General features: G+C 41.8%; 1 long non-coding RNA gene across 1 annotated transcript; it reads left to right on the top strand.

The window, feature by feature from the left end:
- The first annotated feature begins 280 nt into the window (after positions 1–280).
- On the top strand, positions 281–9,627 carry LOC118613745. Its single transcript, XR_004955775.1, has 5 exons — positions 281–429; positions 788–914; positions 1,973–2,040; positions 5,149–5,228; positions 6,816–9,627. It is a non-coding gene; the product is annotated as an uncharacterized LOC118613745 (long non-coding RNA).
- The last annotated feature ends 2,329 nt before the right edge of the window (positions 9,628–11,956 follow it).

The raw sequence follows: 11,956 nt of genomic DNA, 5'->3' as shown, positions 1-11,956 counted from the left end.
TTTTGTGACATTTCTTGGTCAGATGAAGAATTGCAACTCTGGAGTGTGTGTGTGTGTGTGTGTGTGTGTGTGTGTGTGTGTGTGTAATGGTAAATCATGCTGAGTGGCCCTTCTTGGAAACAAATGACTCATTTCTCTTTATGCCAAGCAGGTGCAGAGAAAGTGTTTGCCCTGAAGGAATGTGCAATCCTAAATATAGATTTGCTTAATGAGGGATGAATCTTGCTAAGTAAAGAAGGCTATGTCTTCGATTTCATAATTCCTGAAGCCCTAGACCTCCTCCACTCAGGGCTCTGTAGGAATCGTGAGCTTTTTAGTAGAAGGGGAAGGGTTTTCTGATTAACCATTTCTAAGACATAGCTGGAGTCAGTTCTGCTTCAACAACCATTTTGTCGTATGAATTGATTAATAATTCATACCACATGATTGGTAAGTAGGGGAATGATATCGGTGTGGGTTCGCACCTGTTCTCTCTCAGTATGTTAAGGGTCGAAGCCATGCGAGGTGGAGTGGGGCAAGCTCTCTCACAATGAAAGAGAGAATCTCAGCAATATAAGGAGACCTTAAGAAAAAAGCCAGAAGTCATGCAGAAAGGCTTCATTTATAGTGCAAGTATAAACGGCTGGTTATATGGTTTCAAAAACTGACACTTTTCAAAACGTTAATCTGTCCTGTGAAGCTATGAGTGGGTCTGGGAGAAGCTGGGAAGACATTTCCCATTGTGTTAAAAAATGATAGACAAAACAGTCTCCTCCCTGGATCAAATTTTTAATTTTGATGTAACTAGTCTTTACAGGAAGCAGATGCTTGCAAGGACACGCTTCTCAAAAGAAAAAGCTCAAGCCCCAGGCTTGAGGGTGTAAGGGGTTGATTACCTGTGATGCTGGGTGCACACTTCAGCTGGAGATTGAACTGTGAGTATTTTTTATTAGGCTGTCATTATTTTTATTAGGGTTCTTGTTACACAAACTCCTAGGATTTGAGTTGTCTGTCTGCAGTGAATTCTATTTTTCTCCTAAACTTTGTTTTAAAAAAATTAGCGTGCTACTTTGCAGAACCTAAGAATTTTTTGGAGCACATTTTAGCAGAAGTGCTGGTATCTGCATGACTCCTATGTATGACTCCAGCTTCCCCTTTATACTCCATTGGAAGGTGGTAGTGCATCTATGTCGTGCAGGTAGGGAGAGTGAGGAATTCACCCACGTGGTAAGCGGCACTGGCTCTTACTACTCCTCCGGCTGGTTCACAGATGGGCTGAGGTGCTGACATTGGATGAACTCAGCTCAGGTCAATTCCACTCCAGACCAGGCGGTTTGTGCCCTTAACGTACTCTTGTTTGGAGCAGAGGGGTGTTGGAGCAGGTCCAGACCAGCTCCTGAGCGCTGGCTGTTACCTTTTCAGGACTTTTGCAAAGCAGTTGTTAAATTCAGTCCGTTTTAAAAATTAAATTATATAAACTTCAATTACATAAACTATATTTCAAAAAACAAGTAAAAACTCAAAACTCACCCTTTCTAATTATTTTACTACATTTTGTTATAATCTATGCTCTGAGGTCATTTGTATCCATTGTTACATTGTGGTAGAAATACTATGATATGCTACTATGCCTCTTTCCCCAATTTTGTGTTTGGAGACATTGTATTGGTATCTTGGTGTAATTGACAGTATTAACATCACAGAAATTGCCAAACATACAAATTGAGCTTTCCCTCTCCTTTCTAGAGAGCTAGTTTGTAAAAGATTATCAGCACATTACTGGGTAGAACCATGGCACATGTTGAGGAGGGGCCAGCACAGTGGGAGAAGGAAGCCTGAGGGCTTGGCCTTGGCAGATGGTTCCTGAGAGTGACCTTTCAGGGCAGGGAGAGCGTGCCCCTTTCAGTAGCCAAAGTTAAAAAGGAAATGAAAAAATATTTTCATGGAAGTCTTTCTGGAGAGGGTGCTATAAGCTCCTGTCTTTCTACACAAGATACCTGTGCCCTAAGGAACCCCTTTCTTGATGACTCAGGGACATCATCAGGAACATCCATGGATGCGGTGAGTGGTGATTCTTGGGGGATTTCTGAGGACTAGGAGGGCACAGCTCTATGTAGTCACTGCTGCATCTTCAGTGCTGAGCACAGTGCCTTAATGAATATTTGCTGATAGGAGGAAATGTGCCAAAGGCTATTTTTTCTTCTATTCCTATACAAAGTGGCTCTATGGCCTTTGATGATGGCCTGGGCTGAAACTATGACAGCTGGGATAAAAAGGAGAGCACAAATTTGAGAATAATTTAGAGAGTATAATGGAGAGGACTTAGATAAAGGATTAGTTATGGAAGGTGAAAAAGAGGAAGGTGTGTATTAACTTCATAATTTTAATTGTGAAAATTTCAAACATAGAGTAATGAGAATGATATAATGAAATCCATCACCTAGACTTAATAATCATTAACATTTTACCATGTTTGTCTCATCTGCTTTATTGAAGAATTTAAATGACCATCACCACAACATTTTGATCCTCGGTAACTAAGGATGCATCTCTAAATTTTTTCTAATATCACCTAACAGCAGTTCATAGTAAAAATTTCCTAATTATCCCCCAAACATATTTTATAGACTGTTTGTCAAACCAAGATCCAATCAAGGACTACACACCTCCCAGGAATTGGCAAACTTTTTCTGTAAAGTATGAGATAATTACTATTTCAGACTTTGCAGGTCAAGAGACAAAATCGAAAGAGGCTAAAGATTTTTATATTTTACATTTGAAAATACAGAGGTAAATAGGGGTAAAGGAGGTCAAATATATGGTGACAGGAAGATTTGACTTTGGGTGAACACACAATGCAACATACAGACGATGTGCTATTGAATTTTACACTTGAAACATACAATTTTATTAACTATATAATGTCACTCCAATAAATTTAACAACAACAACAACAAAAAATCTAGAAGTCGCTCTTAGCCCATGGACCATAGAACACGTGTGGTGGGCTGGTCTTGACTCCCCAAGCGATAATTTACTGGACTTTGTCCTGGAGTTTCCACAAATGAAACTGCGTGCTCTCTTGGCTGTTCTCCTCCCTTGTTGGCTTTCCCCACACCTTAACAGGTTCCCCCAGAAGCATTCCTTAATAATTCACTTTGCTCATAAATCTTCATCTCAGTCTGTTTCTGGGAAGCCTGACTCATGAGAGTGTCTGGTGCTGTTGGGCTAGTCAGATGGAAGCTTGATGGGGGGCAGCTGGTAGGCATGGGGCAAAGTCCACCCCCTCTGAGTACCAGGAAGATACAGGAGTTAGAGCCTGCTCCTCCCTGCAGGTCCCACAGAAAGTAAATGGAATGAACTTGGCTGGTATTCTGACTGGAAGAAGATGAAGGGCGGCCCATAGCTGGGGTTCAGCCAAAAGACAGGGCACCTCTCACAAGAGGCTCCAAACCTTGTAACTAGAGCTGCATTGAGCTCCAGGAGAGAACTGCAGCCCCAGTGTCAGTCATGCAGGAGGTATCTGTTTTCCTTCTCTTACTCCAACCCCAGGGGTGCAAACACTGGGAAGGGGAGGATGAGGTCAACATCTTCACCCTGACCCTGTCCTCCCCAGCTGCAAGGTCCATGAACTTGGCCTATACTGGAGGGGAGGAGAGTGCTTTGAATTGAAAACAAGACTGAAGTTCTAAAATGAAAAGAACTGACTCTTAAAAGCCAGAATGAAATACTTTTAATTAACTGAAAATGACCACAGAATTATGGAATCCAACTGGGATGTCATTATGGGAGCTGTATCCTAGCAAGGATGGGGGGGTGATAGTGTCAGTGGGCTCAGCAGGTTACAGTACTGGGAGGTAATTAAAGCTGCTTGTTTATACCCTAATGCTTCTCTAAGGTTCCTCTCTGAGGTTCCTCTCTAAGTTGGTTACAAAGGAGCTGAGAAACTTCTGGCCCTAACTTCAGAATTCTCTCATGGAGAACAGGTCAGAGTCTTCAAAAGAGGGTACAACTGGCCTGACAAAGATCAGATTCCATCAACGAGAGTTTCACCAGGGTTGCTAGATAAAATTCAAGATGCCCTTTGAATTTTAGCTAAACAATAGTACTTTTTATTATAATTATATCCTTTGCAATATTTGGGATATAATTATACTGGAAATTCATTTACCATTTATCTGAAATTCAAAGGTAACTGGGTATCCGGTGCTTGTATTTGATGAATCTAGCAACTCTAAGCTTCATGGACCTCCAGAGCATTTGAAAAAGTCCAATTCATCCCTCAAGTAACTGGTTAGAGGGATCAGGACATTGCAGACTGTTTATTCCAGGAGGAAATTAAGGTAACAACTATAAATGTCACTCATTGAGAATTTACCACATGTCAGGCACTGGGCTTAGTGTTCAGCTGTGTTCTCACCTCTTCCTAAGAATCCTGAAGGTTGGGCAGTCATAACACTAGCCCCATTTTACAGATGACAAAGCTGAAGCTCAGAGGCTCAGCAACTCACCTAGGGGTTGAACCAGCTCTGTTTTCAGAGCCTATACTGCCCTTTCCAGTAAGCTGCCCCCGTGCCATTAGATTCATGGCTGAACACACACCAGCTTTGTGCTCCTGCAGGAAGTCCGGTGGGTAGTGAGTTGTGCTTCTGCAGGGAGAACACTCAGCAGGCTGACAGCAGGGAAAGCCAAGAGTCTCTGCCCCCTGCAAGCCTCAGTTCACCACAGCATCATTTAGGACTCCTGTTTTGACCCAGGCAATGTGGATGGCTCAAGATCCAGGCACGTACATTACATATCTACCTTCCAGGTGCTGACAGTGGCTGGGGTGAGGGATGGTGGGTGAGGAAGGACATTAGACAAGTAAACAGGATGATTAACATTACAGGAGTGCAGAGGCAGGCCCCTGACCTCGCCGATGTATGTGCCTGTGTGTCTGTGTGTGTGTGTCTGTGTGTGTACCTGTTTTCCCCTGGGTTTTCTGGAGGCTGAGTCCTTGAACATGAGGATGTCCTCTTTCGTTTCCTCTAGGCTGGCTATAGGTAGGCTTATGAGGCCCAGGCTCCCCTAGCACCTGGAATTTAAAAGATTACAGATTGTGCAAAGTGAAGTTGCAATATTGCTGGGCATATGAGATACCTTGTCATTTTCTTACAATTTGTGCCACAGGTGGAGTTGGTGGTTAGTAAAGGATAGTCCCCAGAACCTGGGGATGAGCTTTGCTATTGGCAGCTTTGTAACCACTTAAGGTAAGTATACTCAAGTTTCAGAATAACATTGTTGGGGCTTAAGAGGCTTTTAAACCCCACTTCCTTCACCTTAGGCTTCCGGCAATTGGGCAGGAGTTTACTTTGGGCCAGTGAATGCCGTGGCTACTACCTGAGCATGTCTACCAGGTCCCACAGGGAACCTGGGCAGACCTGAGAAGTCCTCTCTCTGAACACTCCCAGCTTGGTGTCCTCTGGTAACCTCTCCCATATTGTTGAACTGTGGCATTAAACTGTGACTGGTATAAGCCTCAAGTGCCATGCTTATCATCTTGCCAAGACTTATACTCAGTCCTATGTTGCTTTCCACCTGTGGGGACTTGGGAGCTGCTGTCTCTAGTTCATGCTGCCACATGAGCCATTTTGAAAGGCTGGGAGACCCAGAGTTCCACTGGTGCTCCAAAGTGGACTTTACTAACAGATGAAGAAGAGAGAGTAAAATGGCTATCAGTGCAAAGCAGCACACGATTTATCCAAACCTGCCGGTTAGCAGCTGCAGTTACCTCATTAGAAGTTTGAGAGAAGGATGGAGGGGACTTGTGAGGGAAAGGAGATGACTGATGGGAAATCTAGTTAGCATAGGTGTGGGTAGGAGAAAGTAGATGCAGCTGGGAAGACCAACCTCTCCTTGAATGGTCTGAAAAACAATAGTTTCGATTGGCTCCAGTAGGAGGATGGGTGTATGGTTTAGGAACTTAGAGGGGTAACAACAGAGGGTGACAATCAACGGCCATCCATCATGCTGAGGCTGCCACAGACCCCACTTCCCTAAGCCACTTTATTAATGATCTGGGAAAGACCAACGGTGCCTTCATTAGAATCACAAATGATTCTGGACTGGGAAGCCTTGGGAACCACAGGCGGGAGGCCTGACAAATTAATACCCAAATTAGAAGGTTGAAAATATATGGGCAGCAAATAAGAGGAACTTGTCTGTACCTATTTAGGAGAAAAAATTCACCTAGTGGAATCTAATTGTTTAGGAAGTTTGTGTGGTTTTAAAAACTGTTACTAATTTTTTTTCAAAGATTTATTTTTTCCAAAAATCAATTGAGTGCTTTATTTTTCTCTCCCTTAAGTCACTGTGTGCAGACACTCAACTCATCAAATATGATCCTGGGAAGGGGTGCTATTAATAATGATCTGGGTCCCAAGGCTTCACAGAATCATAGTCTGGAACTAATCTATTGTAGATATGAAGGGGCTGTGGAGATTATGGGCCTCAATTCTTTGTTGTACAGGCGAGGTTATTCATAAGTCTTGCCTGGTAGTCTGGTGCCTGGCAATATGAGACCAGACTGATTCCACACCCAGTTCCTACCACATCAGCATGCCATTTCCTCCTCTATTCCAAATCACTCCATATAACTTTACTTCCTTCACTGTAAGGAAGGCCATGAAACTGATCCAGAATCCTTTCTCTGCAAAGTATCCTCTAACCCCTTAGTCCCTTTTCCTTACATTCACCTAAGTCAATTTTCTCAGACATAAATCAGGGACTTGGGGCACTATTCCCCCCTCAGGAATCACAGATAACATACTGATGCAGACCTTGACTTATTTTTACAGAAACCAAAACACCTCCACCAGATAGAAAACTGCTGACTCTCACTGACCACAGTCACGTAAACCCCAGACTAGCTGGCACCAGAGGACTGATGACTAGAGTTCCTAAAATATCACTTTGGACTCCAGCTCCAACCCAGTCAGGAGATGCCTGTAAGCTGATCATGTATTAAAGACCCCAGACCTCAATTTCACCCTTTAATACCAACTACCAGTAGCAGTTGGGGAGTTCAGGTCTTGGAGCATTTCACGGCTCATTCTCCTTTCATTGGTACCCATGAAATAAAGCGTTTTTTTTTTTTTTCTTTCACTGTACACTAGTGACAGGGCAATTGGCTGTCTGTAACTCTGGGTGGACTAATTCTTCATGTTGTAACAGCCATAGGAAAGTTCCTGATGGCACGAAAAGGGGAGTGACATTACTTCTGACGCCAACTGTGATTTTTTTTCTTACACCAATTCTGCAATTCTCTGACTCCAATTGGGTGTCCAACAATTCAATTCAACTCTGACACTAACTCCTGGAGCTAGCACAGACCCCATGGTTAAGGGCTCAGTCTCTATTTCTGACAGGCTATAAATTTGGAAGTTTTCTCGACTTCATCTTCAGTTTCCATAATTTGCTAAATGGCTCATAGAGCTCAGGAAAACACTTTACTTATATATCTTGATTTTATTATAAAAGATACAACTCAGGAACAGCTAGGTGGAAGAAACACACAGGGGAAGCTATGGGGAGAGGGCCCATGTGGAGCTTCAAACCCTCTCTGGCATGCTGCCTCCCAGCACTTCCATGTATTCACCAACCTGGAAGCTCTCTGAACCCCATTGTTTAAAAGTATTTTTTATGAAGGTTTTATTATACAGTGGGGATTGATTAAATCATTGGCCATTGGTGATTGAACTCAATCTCCAGCTCCACTCCCTTCCCTAGAGATTAGAGTGGAGCTCAAAATTCTAACCACTGGTTGGTTATTCTGGCCACCAACTTCATCTGGAAGCTGTCTAGAACTCCTACCACAGGAACCATCTCATTGGCATACAAAAGACAGTAAATTCCTAAGATTTTAGGAGCTCTGTGCCAAGAACTGTGGACAAAGACCAAATATTTATTTTTTATTGTATTACAGGCCATCAAGGTAACTGTGACCTAATAAGGACAACAAGGCAAAGCTATTTGAGGTGCATTGTGAGCTGAGCTAGTGTCTCAAGAAGGTATGGGAGGGGGTGAGGCTATTCATAGCAAGTAGGGAAGGTAGAGGAAAATGGTTCTTGGAGGAAGTGGCACTTAAGCAGTAGTGATTTGGAAGGGGAAGTACTTAGTCACACAGAAATGGAGAGAGAGCATTTGCGATGGGCAGGCACTGCCAACAAGGGAGGAAGGAAGAAAAGCAAGTGGTTTGGAAACAGCAGAGACTCACTTTCTGTGGCTGGCATGCTGGGTCTATGGAGAGGGCAAAGGGGCTTGGTATTAAAGCAGTCTCTTGGGTCAGACTGTGGTGAGCCTTCACTATTAAGACTTTGGAATTTAACTGTTTGATGAAGGTAGTGACTTGCCGAAGCTGAGCCCTCAGACAGCTTAGCTAGTAGCACTGTGTGGGGTGGCCTGAGGCTGGCAGAGGGTGGAGGTGCTATGGGGAGGATGGAGCAAAAGTCCCCATGAGACCTAGTGAGTGAAATGATTGAAATATGAAGTTCTCAGGATGTCTACAGCTTAAAGGACCTCCTTCTCTAAGAAGTATTTTCTGCAACCTAGAGGTGCAGAGCCAAGGTGGGCTGGTGGGGTAGTGATTGAAGTGAGAGGATATGGAGGGCCCCCGGGCATTGATTTCTGTCTTGTACAACAAAGAGGACTAGAGATTGAAGTAGGGAGGAGTGGCTGACTAGCAAAGAAATAGAGATCAGAGACCCCTGATATGGGGAAGGAAAAAACCCAAGACAAGCTACTTGGGGTCCTAAGCACTTCTCAGTTCCAAGGACCAGGTTCTCGATCACGACCTCCTTGCTGCCTTCATATGCTGTGATGTGACTGTGTTTTGGATGAAAAAGAGGCCACATACTAAACCTGAAAAGCTCAGGGTAGGCTCACATGGCGGGTTTTACAAACTCAGAGATGAAATGTAACCACACAGGATAGTCTGAACACAAAAATTCCTAACTAAAAGCAGGGCATGGTGGGTAGTCTTGTTGTATCAATGCCTATAGATTACTTGACAAGGGTCAGTCTCTACAAGTGAGCCTGTCCATTGTCTTTGAGCAGCTAAGATAACATACCTTTGAAATGTCAGAGTAATCTCCTTTTCCAGACCCCCCAAGGCACAACCATGCACCAGAGCATAAGACTGTCACAGAACCTGTCATTGTTATCTTGTTGTCCACATACGAAACCTACAATCTATGTGCTGTAATGTTAGCTATACTGTACCTGCCAATGTAAAAGAAGTACGCGTCTCTCCAATTTGCTTTGATCCAGTCCCAGAGATTTTCCAATTCACTTTCTCCTGCCCCCTTAATCTACCACCAATGGATTTCATGTAAGGATTCTTATGTCTCCTTCTTTGATTCTAATGTATAGACAATCTGCAAAACTGCCATTCTCTGGATCATTTTCTCAATTTGTTGAGATTTTGCTTTCTGGCAATTGTTGTGAATTTGGCTCAAATAAACTCTTATAAGATTTTTCTTAGGTTGAACATTCTTTTGTTGACACTACCCTTTTAAAGAATTTCTATTGTATATTCATTTTAACAGTGTTTCTCAAAAAGTTTTGGTCTCAGGGCTCCTTTACACACACACAAAAAAATTGTTGAGAATCCCAAAGAGAAGCGTTTCTGTAGATTATATTTATGGATTTGCTGAATATACTATTTAAAACTGAGATGTTTAAAGAATTTATTAATTCATTGAAAAATAACAATAAATGCTTTGCAAATCTTTTTAACGTTGGGCTTCCTAGAAGATGACTGGATTCTTTTCCCTGTTTCTACATTCAATATGTTGTGATGTTACATTTATATAGCTTCTAGAAAACTCCACTCTATACTCATGAGATAATGGGAGGGGGAAGGCAAAAAATGTTTCAAAAAGTGGATCATACTTTTTGAACCATGGGTGTAACTTCTTATGACAATGGTTATGTGACTACCCAAAGGGATTTAACTAAGGCAGTGATTGATCTAAGGAATATGGCTTTGATTTACTATCAGTTTCTAATTAAATTCTTTATAAATAAATGAATAATCCTTTAGATTAGAAATGTAGTTGTCATCCTAAACATTTTCTATTGATTTCTTATGTGTAGTAGATGGTAGTCACAAAAACAATCTTAACATAGACACACACAATCAGAAGAGAAGCTTTTAAAATATTTTTTACTAAAGAATGGGAAGTGACATCAGAAACATGACAAAGTGAGAGACATCCCAAGACCTCTCCCCTTAAAACAATAATAAGCCGAACGTCTAAAACTCAAACTCAAACACTCAAACTGCACACCAGCACGTCTGAGTGTGGGATCTGAGCATAAAACCTACCAAAGGTCAGAACCCTGAGTGTTGGGTGGTAGACTGGGAGAAACAAAAAAGCTGCCTCTCAAAGCTGGAGCTCACTGTGAGAGGAGGGGGAGGTGAGAAGGTGTGGTGACTTCCCTACACAGCCTTGCCTAGGAGTGCTGAGAGCTCCACACAGTCATCAAGGCAGAAAGCAGAGAAACAACAGTTGACTTTTACAAGTTGCAGTTGCAAAACCGAGGCCGTGCCACAGTCCCCAGTCCCCAACTCAGAGAGTCCCTCCTCCCAAACACTCCAAGGCAGAATGCCGTGGAGCCCAAGGGGAATCCGAGCAAATGCCACCGAAACTGTTGCTAACACTGACAGAAACTGAAACTGAAGGTAGCGAGTGTGATTACATATCAACAAGAAAACAAAAAGATATTATTAAGATTTTATATAAAGCAGAGATCCAAGAGGCTTAGATGCCACCTACTGGAAACCAAAAGAAAAACACCTTCTTTGCAACAGGCTGAAGAGAGACCTTTATATAATAAATCTTCTTCCTGGAAAAAAGGCAGAATATACTTCCATTAATGCTCAGGTGGAGAAATAGTCCATTAAACACCATGAACAACCAAGGTGACAAGGCATCTTAGAAATAAAGAGAAAACTCTCCAGAAAATAAGCTTACAGACATAGAAAAATGCGACTTAAATGACAGCGAATTCAGGAATGTACTTCTGAAAAAACTCAGTGAGCTCTAAAACAAATTATATCAACAATTTCAAGAATTGAAAAAACAATTAGAAGACCAGAATGAGTTCTTTAGCAAGGAGATTTAAACCCTCAAAAAAAAAAAAAAAAAACCAGAATAGAACTTCTGGAGATGAAGAACACACTGCAAGAGTTGAAAAATGAAATAACAAGCTTGAGAAATAGAGTCGACCAAATGGAGGAAAGGATCAGTGATATGGAAGACAGAAATCTAGAAATAAATAAGAAAGAAGAAGAGAGAAACCAAAGAATAAAAAATAAAGAAAGAGAAATACAAGAAATAGCTGATACCATCAGTAAAGGAAATATAAGAATAATGTGCATGACCAAAGGTGAGGAAAAGGAGCAGGGATTAGAAAGCATTTTCAGACAAATGGACAAAAAATTCCCCAAATCTAAGGAATGAGCAGAAGCTTGGAATTCAATAAGTCAAAGAACAGCCAATTATCTCAAAGCAAAAAGGCCATCATCAAGACATATTGTATTAAAATTATCAAAAATCAGTGACAAAGAAAGAATTTTCAGGGAAGCCAGGGAAACAAAGATGGTAACCTATAAAGGAAAACCCATTAGATTATCATTGGACTTCTCAGCAGAAACCTTATAAGCTAGAAAAGTGTGTAATCAAATATTGAAACTATTAAATGGAAGAAACTACCAGCCAAGAATAATGTATCCAGCTAAGCTCTCTTTTAGATATGCAGGAGAAATACTTTCCAGACATACAAAAATTGAGGGAATTCTCCTCTATGAGGCCTGCATTACAGGAAATACTGAAAGGGATCAGCTCACCTAAAACAAAATGACAAAAAAATACATAATTAGGAGTAAGGTGACAAGCAGGCTGCTATAAGCAGAGAAGTGCAACCCTTACTAGGA

Source organism: Rousettus aegyptiacus, unplaced genomic scaffold (assembly GCF_014176215.1).
Source record: "Rousettus aegyptiacus isolate mRouAeg1 unplaced genomic scaffold, mRouAeg1.p scaffold_m13_p_2, whole genome shotgun sequence".
In the NCBI taxonomy this organism is placed as follows: domain Eukaryota; kingdom Metazoa; phylum Chordata; class Mammalia; order Chiroptera; family Pteropodidae; genus Rousettus; species Rousettus aegyptiacus.
Note: the sequence above shows the minus strand (reverse complement) of the source record. Positions and strands in the feature narration are given on the sequence as shown.